Source organism: Pteropus vampyrus, unplaced genomic scaffold (genome assembly GCF_000151845.1).
Source record: "Pteropus vampyrus isolate Shadow unplaced genomic scaffold, Pvam_2.0 Scaffold529, whole genome shotgun sequence".
Lineage (NCBI taxonomy): Eukaryota > Metazoa > Chordata > Mammalia > Chiroptera > Pteropodidae > Pteropus > Pteropus vampyrus.
In genome coordinates, this window is record NW_011889310.1 from 814249 (window position 1) to 839240 (window position 24992).

A 24992-nucleotide genomic window follows, 5' to 3' on the forward strand; every position below is an offset into this window, starting at 1 on the left:
AGAGAAAATGGTCACCTTTGAGCTGGGATTTGTAGCATAGATCTGATGTTACACAGGTGAATAAAGGGGAAAAGATGCTCCAGGTAAACGAATGAGTATAAGCAAAGGTACGAAGTCAGAGCAAAGGCTCAGAGAGCCCTAGGGTAACAGCAAAGTCCAAATCTGGCTGGAGCGCACAGTGCGTGGGGAAGATAAGATGAACTGTTGAGGGGGAGGTTGGGGCCCGATTGCGCATGATGAAATTGCAGCGTTCACGGTCACTGACAACTGAGCAGCCACCATGGGTCAAGTGCTGGGCCAGATGCTCTACATTTATTATTATCTCTTCAATCCTCACAACAGCTCCATGAGGCATTATTATCTCCCTTTGACAGATGAAAAAACAGAGGTTCAGAAAGAAAAGTATAGTAATTGTCTAAAGCCACATATGAGATAAAGCGGGCATTCAAACTCAGATCTGCTTGGATCTAAAGCCAACCATCTTCCCTACTGTTCTACACTGAAGGGATGAATTAGGGAAGGCCCTGAACGTCAGGTGGAGGAGGTCCTGCTCCTGGGAGGTGATAGAAAGCAGGGCAGTAGGTTGAAAGAATGAAATCTGAGAATGGGGAAACACTCCCAGCTTTTACCAGTGGCAATTAATGACATTATCAAAATGGTTTAAACTTGGACAGCATCTGGGATCCTGGGTTTTATGAGGACCAGGGGGATGTGAAGAGCAGGAGTCTCTAGGAAGCCAAACCTTATAGAAAGGCTAAGAGGTGAATTTCTGTAGAACTGTTTCTAGCATGGTCTGGTAGCAGCCAAATGGAGGATAAACACAAGCCCTTAAAATATGATATGCAATGATCAGCAATGAGTTCCCTGTATAATTAAATCACGGCTGTTGGAAATATGCCAATTTTTATCTAAATGCTTTGATCCTTCTGATTGAGCGGCCCTTTGGAAAACTGTCCTGAGTCTGTAGCCTTGTGTCTATTTGGGCCACAGAGACTGCTTTTATAATTGTCCCAGGCATAGGCCTCCTGTGATGGCATTTCTTTGTACCTCCCAGGGTCAAGATGGCAGAGGCTTGCAGGGCTGTTGGATACGATTCCATGGCTCCCTCTCCAGATATCATGCTATTCACCTACGACATTGGCCTGTTGTCTAGCAAATGCAAGCTCAAGTACACCAGAGCTGCAAATGAACCTGCTGTCCAAAAGGGTAGGCCTACAGAAAGCTCCCACCTGTAAAGGCCCAGTGAAACATGAAACATTTGGAAAGTGTGTTCAATCTGTACCTTACAGCAGGCTGCCTTAGACTGGAAAGGGCTGGACAGAGCATGTAGGCCAAGCCCACGTGGTGCCAATGGCGAAAGTGAGAGGGTCCAGGGAGGGCAGCCCTGCCCGCAGGTCACAGGGCTCATAAGTTCTTAAGAATAATGCTACTTCCTTCAGATGAGTTGTTTTGAGTCCAAATCACCTAAAAACAGAAGTGTTGCCTGATTTTGCTCTATAGACATTCTTTAGCTTCCTCACCTAATAACAATAATAATAATACATCATGTTCCTAAAACATTTGACAACAGCTTGCATATGCAGTTTCCCCTAGAATCTTCACAAGCACCCTATGAGGCCAGCAGAGCATAGATTTTAAAGTCTATTTCCACTAAGGAGAAAACAGGCACCAAGGAGCTAAGAAACTCACCTAAGTTCAAGTGGTAGAACGCAAACTTGAACTGAATAATTTTATTGCAAACCTAGTGCTCTCTCTGCTCCCTTGGCCTTCTCTGCGAAAGGCACCAGTGAAATGGTCTTTGGCAAAACTGAATTGTGGTATTTTCCAAGCTGTTCTCACTTGAGATAAAGTATTTGCCTGTGACGTTGTCTCCTCAGCAGCTTCCTGGAGATGACACCCTCCACCACCTGCGCCCAGCACAACTGTTCTGAGTCCCAGCTAATGCCTCACTCTGCTCCAGATACTTGGGACTTGAGCTTGCTCTTCTATTCTTCTCTCTGGGGAAGATTCACATGCAAATAAAGGGGGACATTTGTATTTGCATCTGGGGACATGCAGCCAAATCAAATACGATGACCACATTAACGAAATATTACAGGCATTTCCTTTCCAGTTTTTCTGCCTGTCACCCACTCAATCTGGTTGGTGTAGAATGGCCATGCAAGAATGTGATAATTTTTTTTCCTTCCCAAACTGGGATTTAGCAAGAATAGAGAAAGACCGGAGTAAGAGAGTTAACTCTTGAAATGTTTGCTTTTACTGGGCCAAGTGTCTGTGGGAAGGCGTTAGGGTCATTCAGAATGGAGCTATCGCTAGGGGGGAAATCTAGGCATGATGTGCATTTTTTAAGGCAGGCTTAGTCCAAAATCCATGGCTGGGCCACATACCATCTTTATTATGTTTCAGGTTACTAAGAGGCAGATGGGCCAAGAGATAGAAGAAACTCTTTGTGAAGGAAGAGGTTTGAACTTAGTTGCTGTTTGGCTGCTTAAAAGCATGATATTTTTCCCACATGGAATCTGGCTCTAAGGACAATGAATGGGTGTGTGCTCTAGGCTTATGACATGGTTGATCAGCTGTAGGCATGAAGCAGGCATGGGCAAGACCCACATGAAACCCTCAATTGGGCTGGAAGAAGAACAATTCCTACCCTGACTAGAAGGACTTTCAGCTCTCGGATCACAGAGCTTGAATTAAAGGCCTGGGTGCTGGGAGGTTTTGAGTGAGAAGGGAGCTAAGGATGGGATGGGTCAACTCCCTCATTCTGAAGCTAGAGGAACCCAGGCCCAGAGAGGGGCAGGGACTTGTGCTAAACCAGGAGCAAGGCAGGACAAAGCTGTGGCCAGGGATTCAGCTGCTCTAGGCCACCTCCCACCACTTCGGCCACAGAGCTAGGGATGCACAAGCTGCCTCCCTTATCCCTTGTAGACTGCCCCTGGGGGAGCCCTTCCCCCAGGCCTAGGAGGAAGAACCTGATGGCACAGATGGCAATGTCCCTAGCAAAGCGGAATTATGAGCAGATCTAGAACCTGTTTGACATGGAATTGAGAAGAGCCACCTCCTGACAAGCCCTTTCCCACTGGACTGGCTCTTCCTTGTCACATACGCCCTGTTCAAGTTCCTCAACTCTGAGTTTTGGTCCTAGGGCCATGCTCAACCAGGACTTTCTGTGGGTCTGATGGGCCCACATTTAACTCCAGGCAGCAACCTTCTAAATGATGGGGCAAATGGGCAGCCTTTGGAACGAGGTTTTTGAGTGAGTGAGTGAGTGAGTGACGAACTGGGCCTATCTTTCTGGTGAGTGTGTGGGGGGAGGGAGAGAACCCACGTGCAGGGGTTCTTAGGCTTTGTAGTGTGAAGTGACTTAAAATGAGGGTGGGACTTTCCTGACGGAAATGAAGCAGCACCTGAAGGTTGCCTTGGGTGCCAAGCAGACCATCAGGGCTGTGGATTAACTTGGGAAATGTATGCTTTGCAAAGCACTTCCTGACATGCTCCCTCATTTAATTTTCCCAGTGACCCTGAACGGATGTGCATGTGTGTATGTGTGTGTGTAGGTGTGGGGAGGAGCATTACCCCCATTTAACTGATGACGAAACCAACTCTCAGAGAGCTTACGTAACTCCTATGGTCACACAGCCAGCATGTGGCAGAGCTAGGACCCGAACCCAGGTCTTCAGCCTCCCTTATCCCATTCTCTTTTCATTACGGACATTATAGCTTAGGGAACAGGAGGCAGAGAGACCTTTCAGAGGGCAAATCAGAGGGAAGCATGACTGCTGACATGGCCTCAGCCTCCCGGCATGGGCAATCTGGCTACTCTGAGCTAGACTATGAGGTGGGGGCATGCAGATGGGGGAGACGGTGCTTGTCAGTCTTCTTTTCTCCCACCAATTCATGCCTGCTGCTTGTCTTTCCCCTGTGGACTTCGGCTTCTGGGCGTATTCCTCAGCTCTGCAGCCTGACCCCACTTGGGCCACCCCACGGGGACACAAATGAGAAGCCGATGGATGATGTGTCTTGAGCCTCTACCCATCTTCCAGACCCCAACTTTTATTTTTCTTTTCTGTCCTTTCCAAAGGGGAAGGAAATCTCTTCCCCCTCAGCCCTGAGTGTAAAAAGAACCCCCGGGCCCTCCTTCTGAATTCAAGGGCACAGCTGGCAGGAGGACTTGCAGTGGAAGAACACTACTCCTCCTTGACCATTTATTCAGTCATTTGCGCATCATTCAGTAGACCTTCACTGAGTGAGTGTGGTTCCAGGCCAGCGCCCATGGCAAGCTCTGCCAGGACACAGAGATCAAGACACTCCAGACTTGGCTAGTTCAATAGCCTTTCCCCAGATATTCTTGTTTCAGTTCCATAATCAGGGCTGGCAAGAGTTATCATCCCATTTCATGGAAGAAGGAACTGAGGCTCTTGGACAGAAGTGACTTATCTGTCCATAATCACAAAGCCAGGTAACTAGCCTAGCTGAGATTTAAGTTTAGTTCTCTCTGTGCCCTAAGCCTATGTTCCTTTGAGTCGCCAGGATGGATCTGTTCCAGCCCTTCCCTCATAGCCCTCAGAAGGAAGCAAGCCTGCCAACACCTTGATCTTGGACATCTAGCCTCCAGAATTGGGAGACAATCAATTTCTGTTGTTTAAGCCACCCAGTATGTGCTAGCAAATCAATATACCCATACACAGGGCTCTATCTTCCCTATTGGACTGAGTGCTCCTTGAGGGTAGGAGCCTGACATCAAGCAGTCCAAGGCTTGGTGCCCAGTACATAGTCAGTCAAGAGTTGTTGGAGTGACCTTGCCTGGGGTGGCCGGGGGGTTGTGCATACTAGCCTGAGAGGCTGGCTGCCCTGTTCCTCTCAGGAAAAGTCTGGGGGGACCCACCTACTGGCCCCTTTGTCCCTAGATTTTCTGCCAGTCAAACAGGACATCTTTCGTCATGCAAGAGGGTGTGAGCGGCTGTAGCCACTTGCTGACTATGCAACTAGCAAAGAGCCTGCATAGTCCATGTTCCTGGAGACTCCGGGTCACTCTGGGAAATACTCAGTGCCAGTTCCCTTCACTGAACAGTATGGGTGAGGGCCTTGAGAATCAGGTTCTGGACTCACCCTGCCCTAACCTGACAGGAGAGAAACTCTCTGGGGATTGGAGAAGACTTTACAAAGTTGGTGATGTTGGAGCTGCAGCTTGAAGAATGCATAGGAAAGGACAGTGGGGAAAGGGAGAAGAATTCCAGACAATAGGAATTGAATGAACAAGGTAAAGCCATGTGAAGGTACGTGGGATGTTCAGGAACAGAAGCACATCTAGGTTGATTAGAGCACAAGGATTTGGGGAAGGGGTGGCTGAGGATTTCGAGAGCTGAGTAGGAAGTGGAATGTTGGGGTGAGGTGGGCCCTGCACATCAAGCCTAACTTGGAACTTCATTCTGAAGCCAGTGGAGATCCAGGTCTTCTGAGTGGGAGGCATGACTATGCAGTAGGAAGACTATCTTTCATACTAGGAGCAGTGTCGGGGACAGTCTGGAGCAAGGGAGACAAGTAAGGGGGCTTCTGCCAGCACCCATGTGAGACATAAGTAGTCTGAACTCCAGAACTCAATGGTGAGTGGTGGCTGAGGGAGACTGAGGAGTTTCTAATTGGGCAGCTGGGGATATATAGTGGGTCTCCTGGCCAAAACTCAAAAATGTCCAGCCCCTGCCTGTGTGCTCTCCAAGGTCAGAGGAACTTCCATTCCCTCCACAGAGCCCACTGCCAAGTTTATCCCAAGGGCCCAGCACAGAAGGAAGAGTCTCTCAGGAAAGGTTTGTAGACCAAATTAATTTTCGGAATAAATGAATGCTAAGCTTCTGTTTTAACACTGTAGAAAGACTCTCTGCCCCCGCAAAGACAGAGGGAAGGAAGGGTGGGGAGACTTCATCGTGAAAAGCAACTAAGAGTTAAGTCCAAAAGTTCAGAAGCACTAAGAGAAGTCAGTTCCCGATAGCGGAAGAGTTTAAACTTTAGACGTGCAACAGCTCACTGTGATTTACACGGCTGTGCAGAGGGGGGGAGGACAGCTCATCTAAAGCGATCTAGCTCATTCAGTAGTGTTAATTTTCGATGGTTTTGCGTCAGTTTCAACCTCGTAATACAGAAAGAAAAGGCCCTTTCAGGGCCAAGGAAAATGCTGTGTTCAAAATGTCACCCTTTGCCTATTTCCACAGGCCCCAGGATGAGTATGCACCATGAGCCCTTTTCTGTGAAAGTTCTGCAAAGCCCTCAGGGGCACACGGCATGAGCCCCTTCCTCTAGCAAGAAGTTGTCTCAGAAGGATGCCCACATGGCAAAATCTGTGAGTCCTTGATCCCGCTGTCCTTTGGCATATAAATGGCATCCCATGCCACAAATGAGAGGGCTGATCAGTAAGAAAGGACTTGCAGCTCTTCTGGCATTTGTGCTCAGCAGAGCAGGCAAGGCCTTCAAAGACTGGGGTCCACAAGGGAGTAGCTAGCACAGGTTGATGGTAAAGCTGTGAGTACAACCCGGAGCTCTTGACTCCTGGGCCTAGGCTCCTTCCTCTGGACCATGCTGCCTGCCTCTCAGGCTAGACCCACAGATCCAACTAGTCTGACCATCTTGAAAGAACTGTCTAGTCAAGTCAGTGACCATTAATTTGGCTAATTCCTTTTATTTACCGAAATGATCAGTTGTTTGCATTGGACAGGAAATGAGTCTAAATAGACTAGTTGTTTAAATAGGTCCTCGACTATCATTGGCATGGAGTGCTTTGTGATTTAGAATCGGGGGTTGTCTGTCACCGTTAAATAGCCCATCGAAGAGCAAGAGATTAAGAACAGACCTAAGTGGCACATCAGACAATGGGTTACTATTCTGCAATAAAAAGAAATGTGCTATCGAGCCATGAAAAGACATGGAGGAATCTTAAATGTATATTGCTAAGTGAAAGAAGTCAGTCTGAAACGGCTACGTAGTGTATAGTTCAATTTATATGACACTCTGGAAAAGGCAAAACTATGGAGATAAAAAATAAAGTAAAAAGATCACTGTTTGCCAGGAATTTGAGGAGAGTGGGGGAGTGACGAAGGGGTGAAGTACAAGGGATAGTTGGGGCAGTGAAACTATTCTGTATGATTTTGTAATGGTGGATACATGACACTGCATTTGTCAAAAACCACAGAATTATACAACACAGAGGGTGAACTGTAATGTAAACTGTAGACTTAAGTTAATTATCATGCATCAGTATTGGTTGCATCAGTATTGGTTCAATACTGATCAACTGTAACAAATGTACCACCTCCAATATAAGATGTTAATAACAGGGGAAACAGTATACAGGGACTCTCTGTACTTTCTGCTTGCTTCTTCTGTAAACCTAAAACTGCTCTAAAAAGTAAAGTCTTGTAATTAAAAATAATAATAATAGGCCTCAGTGTCCAGATATAGAAGGAAGTAGTACAGGGCTGGAAAGCTTCTGTTCCATAACAGCCAAAAAGGCAAATGCCTGGCAGACTCTGGAACCCTGGCTACAGGTCTTCACTGACCCGTGTGAATGAACATGGAACAATTCAGTCGTGTATTTAAATATTTAGGAACAGCCATCTATAGGTATCACGCAGTCACGGTCTTCTGTGATATGCTGTATGAATCTAAACAATAACCCCAGAACCATACAAAATGGAAAAAGCAAGACGAACTAGAAACTCACAGGATAATCAACATTCTATGGTCATCGAAACACTTCAAAATGTTTCCTTTCAATGTAGATCAACTGCATTAATTCCTATGATTTTCTCACTAAAGGCAGAGGATGTGGGTATATACCAAGAAGTGGAACTCTCTCACTGTTCTTCTCAGCCTAGGTTTTTGTGCTAAGTCCTTGAGTTCCTAGAACCTGGAGCAAACGAACAGGTATGACAATAAAACCACAAAAAAATACAATAAACAAATACCACTAGGTTGAACGTATATGTGCAATTGACAATTATGGAACACAGCACTCAGAGTAAATTCTACACACAGTTCAAAGTACTTCACCATAAGTATCATTAGTTCTGACCTTTGCTGAGTTAGATGCCTGGAGGTGGGACCATTTTCAGGACGTTGAAGAGATCCTTCAAAAACAAAAACGAACAAACAAAAGCCCAAGAAAACATTTTTTTTTTTTCATGAGAGAGAAGACTTGGTATTACAAAGATGGCAATTCTTCCAAAATTAATCCATAAATTTATTTCAACTCCAATAAAAATCTTAACAGATTTTTTTCATCAAACTTAACAAGCTGACCATAAAATTTATATGGAAGAACAAAGGGCCAAGGGCAGTTAAAACACTCACGAAAAAGAATGAAAGAATGAGCAGGGATGCTCACGCTACCAGATAGCAATATTTATTATAAGCCTATAGTAATAAAACCATGTGGTATAGGCATAAGGAAAAAATAAAGCAGACCATTGAAACAGAAGAGCCAGCTCAGAAAGTGACCCACAAATGTAGGAAAACTTGATATATGACAATGATGGAATGGTAGACACATAGGGAAAGGTTAGGCTATTTAATAAACTTAGATAATTTGATAACCATGTGAAAAAAAAAGTAAATCCCTAGATCAAAAAAATAAAATAAGTTCAAGGTGAATTATGAAGCACTATGTAAAAGAAAAACATTAAATTTAAGGAACACACGGAAGACTATATTTATGGTAAGATAGGATTCCTTAAGAGAAAAAAACACAAGCCATACTTGAAAAATATTAATAAATTGGATTTTTTAAAATTAAAACATTTATATGGCAAAGGCAACATGAAGTTCAAAGACAGCTGTAGATTGGGTATTTGTAGATATTTTCAAAAGACTTAACTGGAAAGCAATCACATTTATAATATCTTAAAACTTCCTCAGATCAAAAAGCAAGACAGACAACCCGATTGAAGTGGGCAAAACTGTTAACAGGCACTACACAGAGGGTAAGAACTGAAAGGCCACTAAAGATATGAAAAGTCAGTCGACTCCCTAGTAATCAGAGAAATACAAATTCAAGCAAGAAGACACATTTCATATCCATTTGGCAAAATATTAAAATCTAACTATCGGGAATTTTTATGGTGTGAACGTGGACTGCTGCTGGAAGCACAAACTGACATAAACACTCGAGAGACCAATCTGACAATGCCTAGTAGATAACTGCTCACAATTTCCTAAAGTGAAAGCTTAGATAGTATGCTTGAGACCTTTCTTCTTTTCTAAGTTAAGCACTGAATGCTAAACATGTCTCTGGAAGCACTGTTTTAGCTGTACCCTATACATTTTGCAATGTGTTTTCATTTTTATTTAGTTCAAAACATTTTCTAATTTTTCTCAAAATTTGTTCTTTGACCCATGGGTTATTTAGAAATGTGTTGCTTAATATCCATATATTGATATCATTAAGAGAGTGAAAAGATGACCTACAGAATGGGAGAAAATACTTGTAAATCATATACCTGACAAGGGATTTGTATCTACAATACATAAAGAACTCCTACAACTCAACAAAAATACAAATAACCATATTAAAAACGGGCAAAGGGTCTGAACAGATACTGCTTCAAAGAAGATATACAAATAACCAATAAGCACAGGGAGTGCTGTTCAACCTCCATAGTCATCAGGAAAATGTAAATCAAAATCATAATAAGATATCACTTCATACATACTAGGATGGCTAGAATCAAAAAGTCAGATGACAACATGTGTTAGGGAGGATGTGGAGAAATCAGAACCCTCATGCAATGTTGATGGGAATGTAAAATGGTGCAGTTGCTTTGGAAAAACAATCTGGCAGTTCCTTAAACAATTAAATCAAGGGTTACAATACAATCTAGCTAATTCCATTCTTTCGTATATACTCGATGAGAATATATGTCCACGCAGAAACTTGTACATGAATAATTATTGCAGCATTATTCATTATAGCCAAAGGGTGGAAACAATTCAAATAACTATCAATGGTTGAATGAATAAACAAAATGTGGTTTATCTATATAATGAATATTATTTGACCATAAAGAAAGGAATAAAGCCCTGATACACACTGCAATATGGATGAATGTTGAAAACGTTCCGTTAAGTGAAAGACGCCAGTAGCCAAAGACTGTGCTATTCCATTCATATAAAAGTTAAGAGTAGAGAAATCTATAGAGACAGAAAGTAGATTATTGTTTGCTGAGGTCTGGGCGGGGTGGCGAGGTAGAGAGATGATAGCTAAAGGATCCAGAGTTTCTTCGTGAGGTGATGAAAATGTTTTCAAATTGACTGTAGTGATGGTTGCACATACCTGTGAATATGCTAAACCCCATCGAATTATATGATTTAAATGGGTGAATTGTGTGATATTTTCATTATATCTTTAAAGAGCTTTTAAAAAACCTTTTAGTGGGAATTTCTCTGATATCTGTATGTTATCGATTTCTCGTTTGATTGCTTGGCAACCAGAGAACATCCCATGCATGATTTAAGTTCTCTTAAATTTATGGAGATTTTTTAATGATCTTTCCTTGTAAACGCTCTGTGTACACTTAAAAATCATGTATATTCTAAGCTTGTTGGATGGAATGTTCTATAAAAGTCAATTAGATCAATTTGGATGATACTATAATTCAAATATTCTGTATCTTTACTGATTTTATATTTGTTCTATCAATGACTCAGAGAGGAGTATTGAAATATCCAACTATAATTGTGGGCTTGATTATTTCTTCTTATAGTCCTTTCAGTTTTTACTTCACATATTTGAAGTTTCCCTATTAGATGCACGTGCGTTTAGGGCTGTTATGTTCTCTTGATGAACTGACCTCTTTATTATTATAAAATATTCCTCTTTTTCCTTGGTAATATTTCTTGTACCAAAATCTACTTTGCCTGATGTTAATATAGCTATCGCAACTTTCTTTCCATTAGTGTTTCTCTATTTTTTTCTTTTAAACTATATGTCTTTAGATTTAAAGTGAGATTCATATAGAGAGCATAGAGTTAGGTCTTGATTTTTCACCCAAAAAGACAATCTTTATCTTTTAATTGGCATGTTTAGACCATTTGTATTTAATTAAGTTATTGATTTTGCTGGGTTTTAATCTATAACCTTGAGGTCTGATTTTTATTTGTTCCATCTAGTCTTGTTTTTTTTTCTTTTCTTTTCCTGTATTCTTTTTGACTAAGTAAATATTTTTATGATTCTTTTATCTCCAGTATTGGCTTTAATGACTCTCTTTGTCTCATTTTTATCGGTTATTCTCGGATTTTCAATAAAGTCTTTAATTTAGCACAATCAGGTGATATTATACCATTCTATATATACCCAAAGAACTTAAAACAGCACACTTACCTTTCCCTTTCCTGTTCTTTGTGCTATTGTTATCATACATTTTATTTCTACATATTATGAACACCCCGATACACTGTTATTACTTTTCATTTTAACAGTTTTCATTGAAGAATACAAAAATAACAAAAAAAATGTATTTTATGTGTACTCACATGATTAAAAGTTCCAGTGCTCTTCATACCTTTATTTGATCCAAACTGTCATTTGGTTTGTTGGCCATGAATTCTCTCAGCTTTTGTCTGAAAAGTCTTTATCAAAAAAAAAAAAATCACAAGACATCAAGAGAGGAATAAAGAAACAAAGATTCTACAAAACAGAAAAATATTAACAAATGGCAATAGTAAGTCCTTACTTTTCAATAATTACTTTAAATGTAAACAGATTAAATTCATCAATCAAAAGACACAGAGTGGCTGAATGGATAAAAAGATAAGATATAACTATATGCTGTCTCCAAGAGACTCACTTTATCTTTAAAGAAATACATAGGCTGAAAGTTAGAGAAGGAAAAATATATTCCATGCAAATGGTAACCAAAAGAGAGCAAGGGTGGCTATACTTATATCAGACAAAAAAGGCCTTAAGTCAAAAACTCTTAACAAGAGACAAAGAAGGTCACTATATAATGTCAGAGGGGTCAATTCAGCAAGAGGATATAACAATTATAAATATATATGTACCCAACTTTGGAGCACCTAATTATGTAAAGCAAATATTGACAGAACTGAAGAGAGAAATGAACAGCAATACAATAATAGTGGGGGATTTCAATACCCCACTTTCAACAATGGATAGATCATCCAGTCAGATAATCAATAAGGAAAGAGAAGATTTGATTAACACTATAGACCAAATGGATCTAACAGACATATATACAGAACATTCTATCCAACAGCACCAGAACATACACTCTTTTTAAGTACACACAGAACATTTCCCAGAATAGATTACATGTTAGGCCACAAAATAAATCTTAACAAATTTAAGAAGACTGAAATTCTATTAGGTATCTTTTCTGACCACAGAAAATTCGCACATATGTGGAAATTAAACAACACATTCTTGAAATAGCCAATAGGTCAAAGAAGAAATCAAAAAGGGAAATGAGAAAACCTATCTTGAGACAAATGAAAATGGAAACAAAACATAACAATTTATGGGATGCAGCAAAAGCAGTCCTAAGGGGAAATTCGTTGCAATAAATGTCTACATTAAGAAAAAGGAAAGCTCTCAAGTAAACGACCTAACTTTATACCTCAAGGAACTAGAAATAGAACAAGCTAAACCCAAAATTACCAGAAGGAAGGAAATAATAAAGATTAGGGCAGAAATAAATGAATTAGAGGCCAGAAAAATAATAATAAAAATCCTCTTAATTTTTGAAAGATATTTTCACTGGGTTTAGATTTCTAGGATGCCATTTTTTTTTCCTTCAGTACATTGAAGATGCCACCACATTGCCTTCTACCTTGTGTGGTTTCCGTCAAGAAATCTGATGTAATCTTTACTTTCTTTCTTCACGTAATATGGCTCTTTTCCTCTTTTACTATTTCTCTTTTTCAATGTTTTTCAGCAATTTGATTATGATGTGTCATGATGTCATTTTCTTTACATTTATTATGTTGGAGTTTGTTGAGATTCTTGGATAACTAGATACTTGTTTTCATAAAGTTCAAAATTTCTCCAGCCTCATTTAAAAAAAAATATTTTGTCCCTCCTTCCTGACAGTTCAATTGTGCATGTTTGATCGCTTTATATTATCCATAGGTCACTCATGCTTTGCTCCATTTTTCCCCCAGTCTTTTCTCTCTGTATTTCATTTGAATAGTTTCTATAGCTAAGACTTCAAGTTATCTAATCTGCAGCTTCTGTTCTGTTAATCTCATCCATATATATATTTTTATTTCATCTATTTTTCATCTCTACCAGTTTGATTTGAGCCTTTTTTATATCTCCCACTTCTCTCTTCATCAAGTTCATTTCTCTTCACCTTCATAATTATATAGAGTGTATTTATAATAGCTATTTTAACATTCTTATCTGCTAATTCCATCATCTTTATCATTTCTAAGAGTCTATTTCTTTTGATTAGTGTTTCTCCTCATTATGAGTCATATTTTCCTGCTTTTTTGTGTAGTCAATACTCTTTGAACATTGTGTATTTCACATTGTTGGGTGCTGGATTTTGTTGTACCCCTTTAAATATTGTTGAATTTTATTATGGAACACAAATTATTTGGAATCGGTTTGATTCTTTCGCATTTCGCTTTTATGCTTTGTTAGGGCAGATCTATAGCAGCAGCCTTTACTCTAGGGATAATTTAGGCCTATTACTAAGACAATATCTTTTTGAGAAATCTACCTGATATCCTAGGTATTATAGGTCTTTTCACACTGGTTGGTGGGAAACGTGAACTATTCCCAGCCCTGTGTGAGCTCTGATAGTAGTTCAGTCTACTGATTTCTAGCGGTTCTTTCCATGACCAAGGGTAGTTTTTTTCATTCATGTGCAGATCAGAATTTAGTCAAAGGCCCAAGGGGATCCTCTAAGTATCTCTGATGCTCTTTCTGTGTGTACAGATCCTACTTCTCTAGTGTTGTTCCTCACCATTTCTAGCCTTCTGGGCTTTCATGAACCCTTACCTTTGTCTCTCCTATTGAGCGAGATCCCTAGGATTGTGTGGTTTCCCTTTTCCTTCCTGAAGCCTAGATAACGATTCTAGGCAATAAGCTATAACGATCATAGGGCTCACCTTACTTTTTATCCCTCTTTTGGAAATTATCATTTTGTACTTTTGTACTGCCTGCTGTCAAATGTCTGAAAACCATTATTTCATATGGTTTGCTTGATTTGTAGTTGATTAAGATGAAAGATAATCAGTCCTGTTATTCCATCATGGTTAGAAGAGAAAGTCCCATATTAATTTTTATATTTTACAAGCATAAAATGTTTAAAAATAAAAAAAAATTGGGGAACATCATTCTTTTGTCCCTGACAGTATTTATTTTTGGTTCCATACATCTGGCCATCAAGTAAATAGTGATCTAGACCAATTTCTCAACCTTCAAACTACTGATATTTTGGAAAATTCTTGGACGTAGGGAGCTGTACTGTGCACTGTAGGGTGGTTGACAGTTGTGACAACCAAAAATGTCTCCAGTCACTGCCAAATGTCCCTAGGGGTGGGGGCTGGGGGAGCAAAATTGCTCCAGTTAAAGACCATACTTTCAATCTTGTAGCAACCCAGAGACCATCCCTTTTGACGTGAAAGTAAGGGAACCTAAGAAAACATAAAAGGGGCATATAGAGAGGGCACAGAAGCCAACCTGAAAGTTCCCAATGGCCAAAGCTGAAGCAACTTGAGTGAAGAACAAAAAAATACCCAAAGCATAAAATAAAATCCATTAATTCATACTGATATAAACAAACAAACAAACAAACAAACAAATAAATGTGGGAGAAGGTATTCACTTCCTAATAGGGAAACTCCAGTTAATAGATACAGAAGGAATGAGAATAAAGAAAATCACCATTAGAGTACCACAGTGATGCTATGGGCGGGATCCGCCAAGAGGTGCTGTCATGAGTGGGAAAAGGTTTAAATAGAAACAGTGTGTTTGCATAACCTCCAAGTATTTCTCTTAAAATATTTAGTAATTACAGGAGCGTGGAAGGATATGATAACTTTACGGTGGAGAACCGTGACAGAGAACACTGTGGCCAGGTGATCGAGGTCAGCATCCCCAATAATACATATTGATACTATATATCCCCTGATATTATGGGCTGATAAGGCCACTTCGCCTCTGTGGTAGCCTTCCTCAAAATGCACAATCTCAAGGTAACCACAAGAAAAATTGAGACAAAACTAAACTGAGGGGTATTCTACAAAATACCTGAGTGTTGCTCTTGGAAGTGTCGAAATCATAAAAGACAAAGAAAGACTGATGAACTGTCACAGATCGGAGGAGACTAAGGAGATATGATGTGGTATCCAAGACTGGATCCTAGAACAGGAAAACTGCATTGGTGGAAAACCTGGTAAAATCCAAAGAAAGTCTGCAGTTTAATTCACAATATTATACCAAGGTTGATTTCTTAGTTCTGAGGACTCTGCATTGGTTATGTAACATGTTAATATGGGGGAAGTTGACTGAAGGGTGTGTGACAGTTCTCCATGGTGTTTTTCCAACTTTTCTGTAATTCTAAAATTATCTCAAAATCAAAATGTTTTAAAACCTGGAGCATCCTTTGGTCTCAACTGTAGATATATATCTGTGTATTATAAAAATCTTATTAGACTAAACATTGCAAGCACAGAATCTCAAAGTCTAGATCACCCAGTTTGATTCCTTCATTTTACCTTCTGGGCAAACTTGGGCCAGGGAAAGAATGGGATCATTCCAAGTTGATGTAAACAGTGGCAGAGCAAGGACTGGAACCCTTTTTCCTGCTCTCAGGTGAGAGTTCTTGTTTTATCTTCCTCATAGTCTCTTGCTCCCACCTCTAAAATATCTGCAAACATACCCCGAGATGTTTTGTGTACATGTAATGGTGGACATCTGTTCTCTAGAGCAGGGGTCGGCAAACATTTCCTGTAAAGGGCCACATAGTAAATATTTTCATTTCTGCAAGATATGCAGTCTCTGTGGCAACTACTCAACTCTGCTGTTGTAGCAAAAAGCTGTCATGGACCGTGTGTAAACAAATGAGTGTGGCTTTGTGCCAACAAAACTTTACAAAGGCAGGTTGGGGGCAGGATTTGACTGGTTGGCTACAGTTTGCCAGTCCCTGCTCTAGGTCTTTGTGGTAAAAGATTATTTTTTTGTTAGCTCAGGTTCCTGCACCCAAGATGTAGAAGATATAAGCATGTTGCCAGCTGGTCCACAGAACTGGAGAAGAGGTTGTGATGATGCGATTTTCTAAAATGAAGGAAGAATAGCAATAGCAACGTCCTTTGTGTCACATCTGCCCGAGAATAGGATGGTTAAGTAGTATAAAGAATGTCAAAGAAAATAAGCTCATAATGGAGAGATGAAGAGCTGCCCCTCTAACATGTCATTATGCCCTTCTAGCAAGGTGGGGGCTTTTTGCAGAAATGCCCAGAGCTGTGGAGCTTTCAGGTTTCGAAGACAAAGAATTAAATCTGATTTTAAAATAGTTGGTATTTATGCTAAAATATATACATACACACACATAGAAGAGCACAGTCTTATAATTTAAAGTAGTAGAAAAAAAGACAGAATAGAAAGAATAATTCTGTTAAGAGAGCATGATCCATTATAACTCTGTTTAGTATTGACAGAAAGCAGGCATGAGCGAGTAGCCTGAAAGTAAGAGAGAGAATATTTTTAAATGCAATGTTTAATGTTATTTCCAAAGAAAATGCTTCCTAACTGAATTAGTCTTTCAATTTTTTTTTTCTATTTAATAATGGTTATTACCTATTTTAAAGATGCCCTGTGATGAAAATAGTCTTTTGAGATGAAGTAAAAAACTTCAGTGGTATCTTCCTTTCTCACTTTTTCTCATTCATCTGCAATTCTTAACTACAAAATAAACCAAACAAGAAAAATACTAAATATCCTGAGCATGCGTTTAAATAATTTCTACTCCTGACAGTTTCTTGGCATCAACTTAGTACTTCCATGGGTCTGATTAGCTTGTTGCTTCTCAAGCTAAACATTTCGCACCCAAATTTTGTTTCCTCCTCTATTTTACCAAAACCTTACATGGAGACTCACCTTTTCATTCCATCGTCAATCCTGATATACGGCGGCTTGGCTGATTAGAGCGACGTGGGCCGCAGGTGCAGTCTGTCCAGGGTTCAGCCAGCAGCCCAACCGTACCACACTCCTGAGTCCTAAGGGACACCTCACTTTTCCTGGGAGGCTGCTGGAATAAATGACAAGAGGGCAGGAAAGAAGTTAGTGAGGACTCAAAGCCACATTAACCAAGAATATCAAATTTCCTGGGACAGGCCACCTCCAATGGTTGGCTTCGCTGACTACGTCCTAAATACATTTGTTCTAGTCAGATTCTGAGTCTAGAATTTTAATTTCAAGGCTAAGACATATCAGATCCAGCCAGAAGAGTTGGGATGGGCAGTAAATGGGAATAAACTACGTGAGGCTCCCAAAACCTTGGTCACCTTTCCCTACTTGGTATCTTTGCTCTTCCTTCCCTACTTCCCATTAAGGGCTGATTGGCAGTAAAGTCCCTAAAATGCAAAGGTGTCAGCCAGGAAGTGGAACCTGGGTAAGAGTAGCCAGGGCAAAGAATGGGAAGACAAATACCTGTGACATGTCACTGAGTCTCTCTGAATCTTTAATTCTTTGTCTATCGAATGTGTATCTAACACTCACCCTGTCACAGTAGATATGAGGAATCAAAGACAAAATGCATGGAAAGAGCCCCTAAAGGCTCTGGCACAATGTAAGTAAGCCCTTATGTTTATCAGGAGTCTACCCCTGGGGCTTATGGGGAAAGGGTTACTGGGTACCTATCTCAAGACAGGACATCACCATAGAGCTTAACTCTCAGGAAACACAAGTGGGCTTTCCTAGCACCTTGGCCAGCTGCCTCCACCCCGCCACAGGACAGACAGCTTGAAAAACAGGGTAGGTGGTCAAACAGCCTTCCCTAGTCAAATATCAGCACCTTCTGAGTGAATGGTACCATGCAACGAACTGTTCACTGGAGGAAGCAGCAAGAAGGCAAAAGAATTCTCCAGTGCACTCTTGCAAAATCCCAATTCACCCTGGGAGAAATGTTAACTGAAGGCCATCACGGGATACTGCTTAATCGAGGTGACTTTTTCCCTCTCCACTCTTTCTACCTTCATCCACTATCTTTTAGTTAATTGTCAAAAGGTTGTGCTCTTAGCAGCAGCTACTGCTGCCCAAGTTGCCAGCGCTGGAACACTGACGCTGGACAATTTCCTAATTCTGATCCTAAGGTGAGGACAGCACCCTAATCACATCTGAGTATGAAGGCAGAATATCAAGGGTAAACAATTCATCCTAAGTAGGCTTCTGGGGCTTGTTCAGTACATTTTGGATCTATTACCCTCTCTCACTTGTGACCTCGAGGAATGAAAAGCCATTCTAATAATAGTGTAAGTAAAGCTAATTTAAGAAGAGAAATTTGCTATACATAGATCAAATAACGTCTTTCAAACAAACTGGAGTGACTTTGGAGTAACTCACTACCTTGGATTAGCTTTTGAATTACCCATGCTTCTCTTCTTTCTTTCTGTAACACAACTGAAAGATGACACCACCTCAGTTCTGGGGGGTGTGGCAGAGATGGTGAGATGGGATCTATTTATTAATATTTGTGAATGGGTCCTCTGAAAAATAAAGAAAAATGTTTTTAAAAACAACTGCATTGAGATAATACCTACTTTCACAGAGCTTAACACATATTGGCATCATTTATCTCATGGCATCTATCCTCAAAGTCAATTATACATATATATTAAATATCTATCATACACGAAATGGAACACTCCCCATTATAAACACAGAAGCCTAAGTAATCACAGAAGATGTGATGCTGTTGCTTGAGTAAAAAAAAATAACAGGAAATGGACAGGAAAATGAATTTCTGAGTATCTACTACGTGCCAAACTTTATGCTTGGGTCACAGGGTAGACATTTGTTTAGCTTTACTAGATACTGACAAACAGCATCGTAAAATGGTTTATCAGTTTATCCCCTTTGGCTAGCACTGTATGCTAGCTGAATAAACTTTTCAGACAAACAATAACAAAAACAAAAATGAAACACTAGTTCGATTTATATAAGCAGTTATTTAATTGGTATTTCTGTGTTACATTATGTGTTTAATTTGTAAAAATTAAAGACATGATGTGGTCAGTATGTTACCTAAAACGCTCAAACAAGGTTCCTGTGACAAATCCCTACTGAGTTTCATGTCAGGGAGGGGCTGATCTTTAAAGAGGAACACATCTGCTTTTGGATTCTCAGATGATATATACCACAGCAACCCTTATCTTTAACTGCCAAAAAATTCAGAGTCAAATTCAGTGCTCAACCACCATACCATTCCACTCATCCAAGGTATCTAGTAATATCTACTTCTTGAAATAGCCAATCCTGTTCTATGACTTACTCTGTATTATGTTCAAACGTGTAAGCTTCTGCAACTCCTTTTGCAAATAAAGGGAAAAGATTAAATTGTAAATAATTAAACCAAAAATAGTTGTAGCCCCCAATGGTGAAGTTTAAAAGGAACTTTAAGAAATTAAGGTTAATGGAACCCAAACAACAAAAGTACAGAAAGGAAGCCAATATAAAATGCAGTTTTAGAATGTGTGTTTAGTCAACCATCCTGTCACATGGCCAGTGAGCAAGATAAAATCATGCTTTTATGAGTCCTAGGTCCTCACCAAACAAAATGCCATGTTTTATCCTAATGTAAGAAAAGTGGAAAAGGCAATGCTTTCCCTGGATTTGGGAACTTTTGACTCAATACCCATTGGACAAGCCCCTCACCCCAGGTAAAAGTCCAATTTTTTCTCCTTGAACTGGAATTAAGCCCACCTTTGGAAGTGACACATAGTCTACTACTATATTTGTCAATCGAGTATTGCCTCCTTGGAACATCTTCCTAGCTGTGCCACCAGACAGAACCCTATATCCTTCTCTGTCTGTATCAGAAACAACCCCAGCCAATCCAAAAATCTATTTCCCTGAACTCTGGACACTGTTCTGAGGTTCACTTCATGCCTGATGATTGTATCAATGACTTTTTTAGACTGGATGGACTCAATGAGATCTTTCCATTGGCTAGGGGCTAAGTCTATGCGCAGTTTCAAATGGATATCACAAAGCATAGGAGCTAAAGACGGGGAGTGCACCTGAGCGGAAGTTTCCAGTAGGGTTTCCAAAGATCTGGAATTTGATTGGAAGAATAGAGAGGGTACAACGGTAATCATTACATGATATTTGGGAAATGACATATGTAGAGCAATGTATCTATAGACTGAAACAGAGGGAATGAATACAGGAAAGGAGATGCGGGTCCGTTCATGGAGGCCCTCGAGTACATGCTACAGTTGTGTAAGAAACAGGGGTGGAGTAATCAAAACACCCTATGGTACTGGCGTAAAAACAGACATATAGATCAATGGAACAGAATAGAGAGCTGAGAAATACATCTACACCTATGTGGTCAATTAATCTATGACAGAGGAGGAAAGAATATACAATGGAGAAAGGACAGTCTCCAATATATGGTGTTGGAACTACTGGACAGCCACATACAAAAGAATGAAACTGGACTGCTATCTTATACCATACATAAACATTAACTCAAAACGGATTAAAGACTTGAACATAAGACGTGAAACCATAAAACTCCTAGAAGAAAACATAGGCACAAAGCTCCTTGACATAGGTTTTGGTGGTAGTTTTATATATCTGATAAGGGATTAATATCCAAAAATGTATAAAGAACTGATACAATTCAATAGCAAAACAAACAAACAAAAATAATCTGATTTAAAAATGGGCAGAAGATCTCAATAGAAATTTTTCTAAAGAATACACACAGATGGTCAAAAGGTACATAAAAAGATGCTCGACATTACTAATTATTAGGAAAATGCAAATCACAACCACAATGAGATATCACTTCACACCTGTTAGAATGGCTACTATCAAAAAGACAAGAAATAACCAGTATTGATGAAGATGTGAAGAAAGGGGAACCTTTGTATACTGCTGATGGGAATGCAAATTGGTGCAGCCACTATGGAAACAAGTATGGAGATCCTTTAAGAAAATTAAAAATAGAATTATCATACGATCCAGCAATTCCACTTCTCGGTATATGGCCAAAAGCAACTAAATCAATATCTAGAAGAAATTACTGTATAGCCATGTTTAGACATGGAAACAATCTGTGTCCATCAATGGATGAATTAATAATTTTTTTAATCTGACAAAAAATACTATTCAGTATTCCATTGTGTGTATATTTGTGTGTATGTATATATATACACACGCATGTATATATATGGATACATACACATACAATGGAATACTATCAGGAAGAAAAAGTCCTGCCATTTGTGACAACACGGAAGGATCTTAAGGGTGTTATTCTAAGTGAAATCAGTCAGACAGAGAGAGATAAATACCACATGATCTCACTATTATGTGGAATCCAAAAAAACAAAGCAAAAAAATACAACAAAACAAACAAAAAAGCTCACAGGTACAGAGAACAGACTGCTGGTGGGAGGTCGGCATTGGGAGAATTAGGTGAAGGAGTCAAAAGGTACAAACTGCCAATTACAGAATAAATAAGTCATGGGATACAATCTATAGCATAGTGACTATAGTTAATACTACATTGCATATTTGAAACTTGCTAATAAGAGAGTATATCTTAAAAGTTCTCATCACAAGAAAAAAAATAATTTTTTGTAACTATGTAAGATGACAAATGTTAACTAGACTTATGGTGCAATGAGTACCTTTTGCAATGACTACAAGTATCACATCATTAGGCTGTACATCTGAAACTAGTATACTAAGTCAATTATACCTCAATTAAAATAAATACATATTTAAAATATTTTAAACGGAAAGATAAAAAGAAAAAAGAAAAGAAATGGGGGTGGAATACAATTAAGTTTTTCATTTATTTAATATTCAAACCTGCAATGAACAGATAAACCAAGACCTAATAAACATGATTTCTATAGAGGGAAGGAGGATAAAGAATGGGGGCAGGATGGAGCAAGACTTTCAGAGTGTCTCTTGTTACATGGTATTGACTTTTGAACTATGTATTTTACATAAATTAAATGTAAAATTAAATTTAAAAAGGAAAAGAAACTAAACCCTAAAACTGAGGAGAAAATGAAGCAAATGAATCAAACTGTGTATCAAGTTGGTAACATAACCACAGAAGTGACTGTGAAACACAATAATCTAACTACCTCCTTAGTAAGATTTATTCTAAGGGCCAAAGGAAGAGCAAAGAAATCTTAAACTGTATTCGGTAGTCTTAATAATAACATTTAAATCATTTTACTAAAATTGTTAGATATAATATATGGTAATGCAAGTAATTATGTTACTATCATTAGGAAACAAGACTTTCTTGGAACGAAAGAAAACAGTTACAAAATAAAAATGTTAAATAAAAGCCCCATATTCCTAAATTCGACTCTGAAATATCAGTAGGAACTCATGATTTTCCTTTTTAAAAAGTATGCATTTTCTATGTCTTTCACTAAAAGAAGAGACCTGACAAGTGAGTAGCAGTGAGGAAACCCAGCCCTCAGACTGTTCTCCTAACGCTACTTTCCAAAGGAAGAGCAAAGAAATCTTAAACTGTATTCAGTAGTCTTAATAATAACATTTAAATCATTTTACTAAAATTGTTAGATATAATATATGGTAATGCAGGGGACAAGAGTTGGAGAAATGGCTGATTCCAAGTTTTGGTTTGGAATCGTATAAGATGAGGCTGGAATATCTTGTCAAACCAAAAATCAAGAAATCTATCATGGCAAAAGGAAACAGAAGCCAACTTGAAAGGACCCCTACTAGCCTGGGATGAGACCATTTTAGCAACAAAATCAATAATGACTACAATGGATCAAAACTCATTAAATATATAAAAATCCATGAGTTGATAACAATACTTAAGAAGGTTGAGTGGTCACCATTGGAGGTTGCTAGGATGCCAACTCATTTTGAAAACTGATATTTTTAAAGGGAAGGTTATCAAACATTTATCCTGCCTTTTTTTGTATATACTGTAATTTGAAGTAATTAAATGGTTGTCGAATAAAATTCTAAAATTTTCCTTATAGAAAAATCCCAAATACTGAATGTAAAACGTGTAACAGAATTAGAAAAATGCCATTTTGCAACTCAATGAAATAATGGACCTAAGCAGTAATTATCAATGGCTATTAAAACCATTAGGTGAAGGGTTGATGGGATCTTGATAATGGAGGGCTCCAGGTGACAACGTTGAATCCACTGATCAATCTTGGTATCACTAAGAGTGGGGCAACCAGATGTTATTTTCCTTCATGAAGTAATGGGATAGAAAGTACACAGCACTGACCGTGAAGTATTCTTACCCCCAAAATTTCAACATGAATTTAATCAAAACCTCTAGACATGACTACCAGTTTATAGGAATACGGGGGATGGAGAAAAACGTTCAATGGCAATACAAGAATAGCAAATAAATTGAGAATGGGAGACATTCTTCAGGGCAAATGACCTGGCTTCTCCAACAACTCAAAGCAATAAAAGATGAGACAAAACCAAATGCAATGTGTGGGTCTTGTTTGGATTCCAATTCAAACAAATTAACTATAAAATGACATCTTTAAAAAATCAGGGAAATTTGAATATGGGTTGGATAATAAATGATATTGATAAAGTATTGTTAATTTTGTTAGATGTGATAATGGCATAGTTGCTATAATATATATTATATATTAAAATTATATATATGATAATATAACTACTATGCCTATATAGCTACGTATGTATATGTTATATGTATGTGTGGATGTGTATTCCTTATGAGTTAAAAAATCAAAAGGCACTGATGGTAATGAAAAAAGAGAAGATGGAGTAAAGAGGTCAGTCTGGGAAAAAAGGATGAGAATTTTTAGACTTGAATTTCAGGAAGACAGCCAAAAAAACGAGGTATAGATGTGTAGCAGGAGCCTGAAGATTCTAACGTGAAGGCTAGAAGAAATGTGAGCACTGGAAGGAGATATGGGTATAAAGCCTTGGGATTAGGCCGATTTCACTGGGAGAGGAGAGGGCAGACAGGTGAGGTCCAAACCCTGGAGAATATTTTACATCATAGTGAGGTAGTGGTGTTGGAGGTGGAAGAGGGAGCGATGAGAAAGCAAAAGGGAAAAGACTCATCAACAACAAAGACAAAAGAAGGAACAAGGAAGGAGTGAGAAAAACATGAGGAAATCCAAAAGAGTTTGCTCTCATGGAGGGTAGAGAAGGAAAGAATTTCACGGAAAGGGTGGTCAACAGTGTTAAATCCTAGAACAAGACTGAGGAGGATGAGTCCGCAGAAAAATGAACTACCTATCACCGCACAATTCTACTATATATCCAAATTAACTTCAAGGTAACGATAGCCTCACTGATAATAGTGAACCTGTAAGAAACTGCCTTAATCATCGGCCTCCATCTGTTCCTTCATTTCTTCGCTACTCACCTACTAGTCCAGCCGCCATTCACTGAGCGCCTGCACCAAGCTAAACCCCCCGCTTCGTTCTGCAGATACTGAGGCAGGATATCTGCCCTCTGGGACCTCACAGTTTAATGAGGAGGATGGATCTGGAAAAATAACAACATAGCGTTAACATTTCACAAACCACTGGTATATTTTGTATATACATGTATATTTTGGGCCAAGTACTGTGGGAGCACTAGAGATATAAACATAAACAAGTGGTTACTGCTCACCAGAGTTCGGAATATAGCTTGGAAGGCGGACAGAATTACATTTGTATTGTGATATGAACTAGAAAGAACAAGAAAGAACAGGGGAGTGCAGAGCAGGAAATGAGGCTTGTAAGGAAGTCCCGTAAGA

General features: G+C 39.3%; 1 long non-coding RNA gene across 1 annotated transcript in view; it reads right to left on the reverse strand.

Moving 5' to 3' along the window:
- Nucleotides 1-24992, reverse strand: part of LOC105307921 — a 134571-nt gene that overhangs the window by 15626 nt on the left and 93953 nt on the right. The window contains exons 8-13 of the long non-coding RNA XR_002777852.1: nt 24615-24736; nt 18578-18717; nt 17111-17261; nt 16811-16915; nt 11518-11613; nt 8063-8117 (exon numbers count right to left, since the gene is read on the reverse strand). This is a non-coding gene — a long non-coding RNA (uncharacterized LOC105307921). The remainder of the gene's footprint in view (nt 1-8062; nt 8118-11517; nt 11614-16810; nt 16916-17110; nt 17262-18577; nt 18718-24614; nt 24737-24992) is intronic.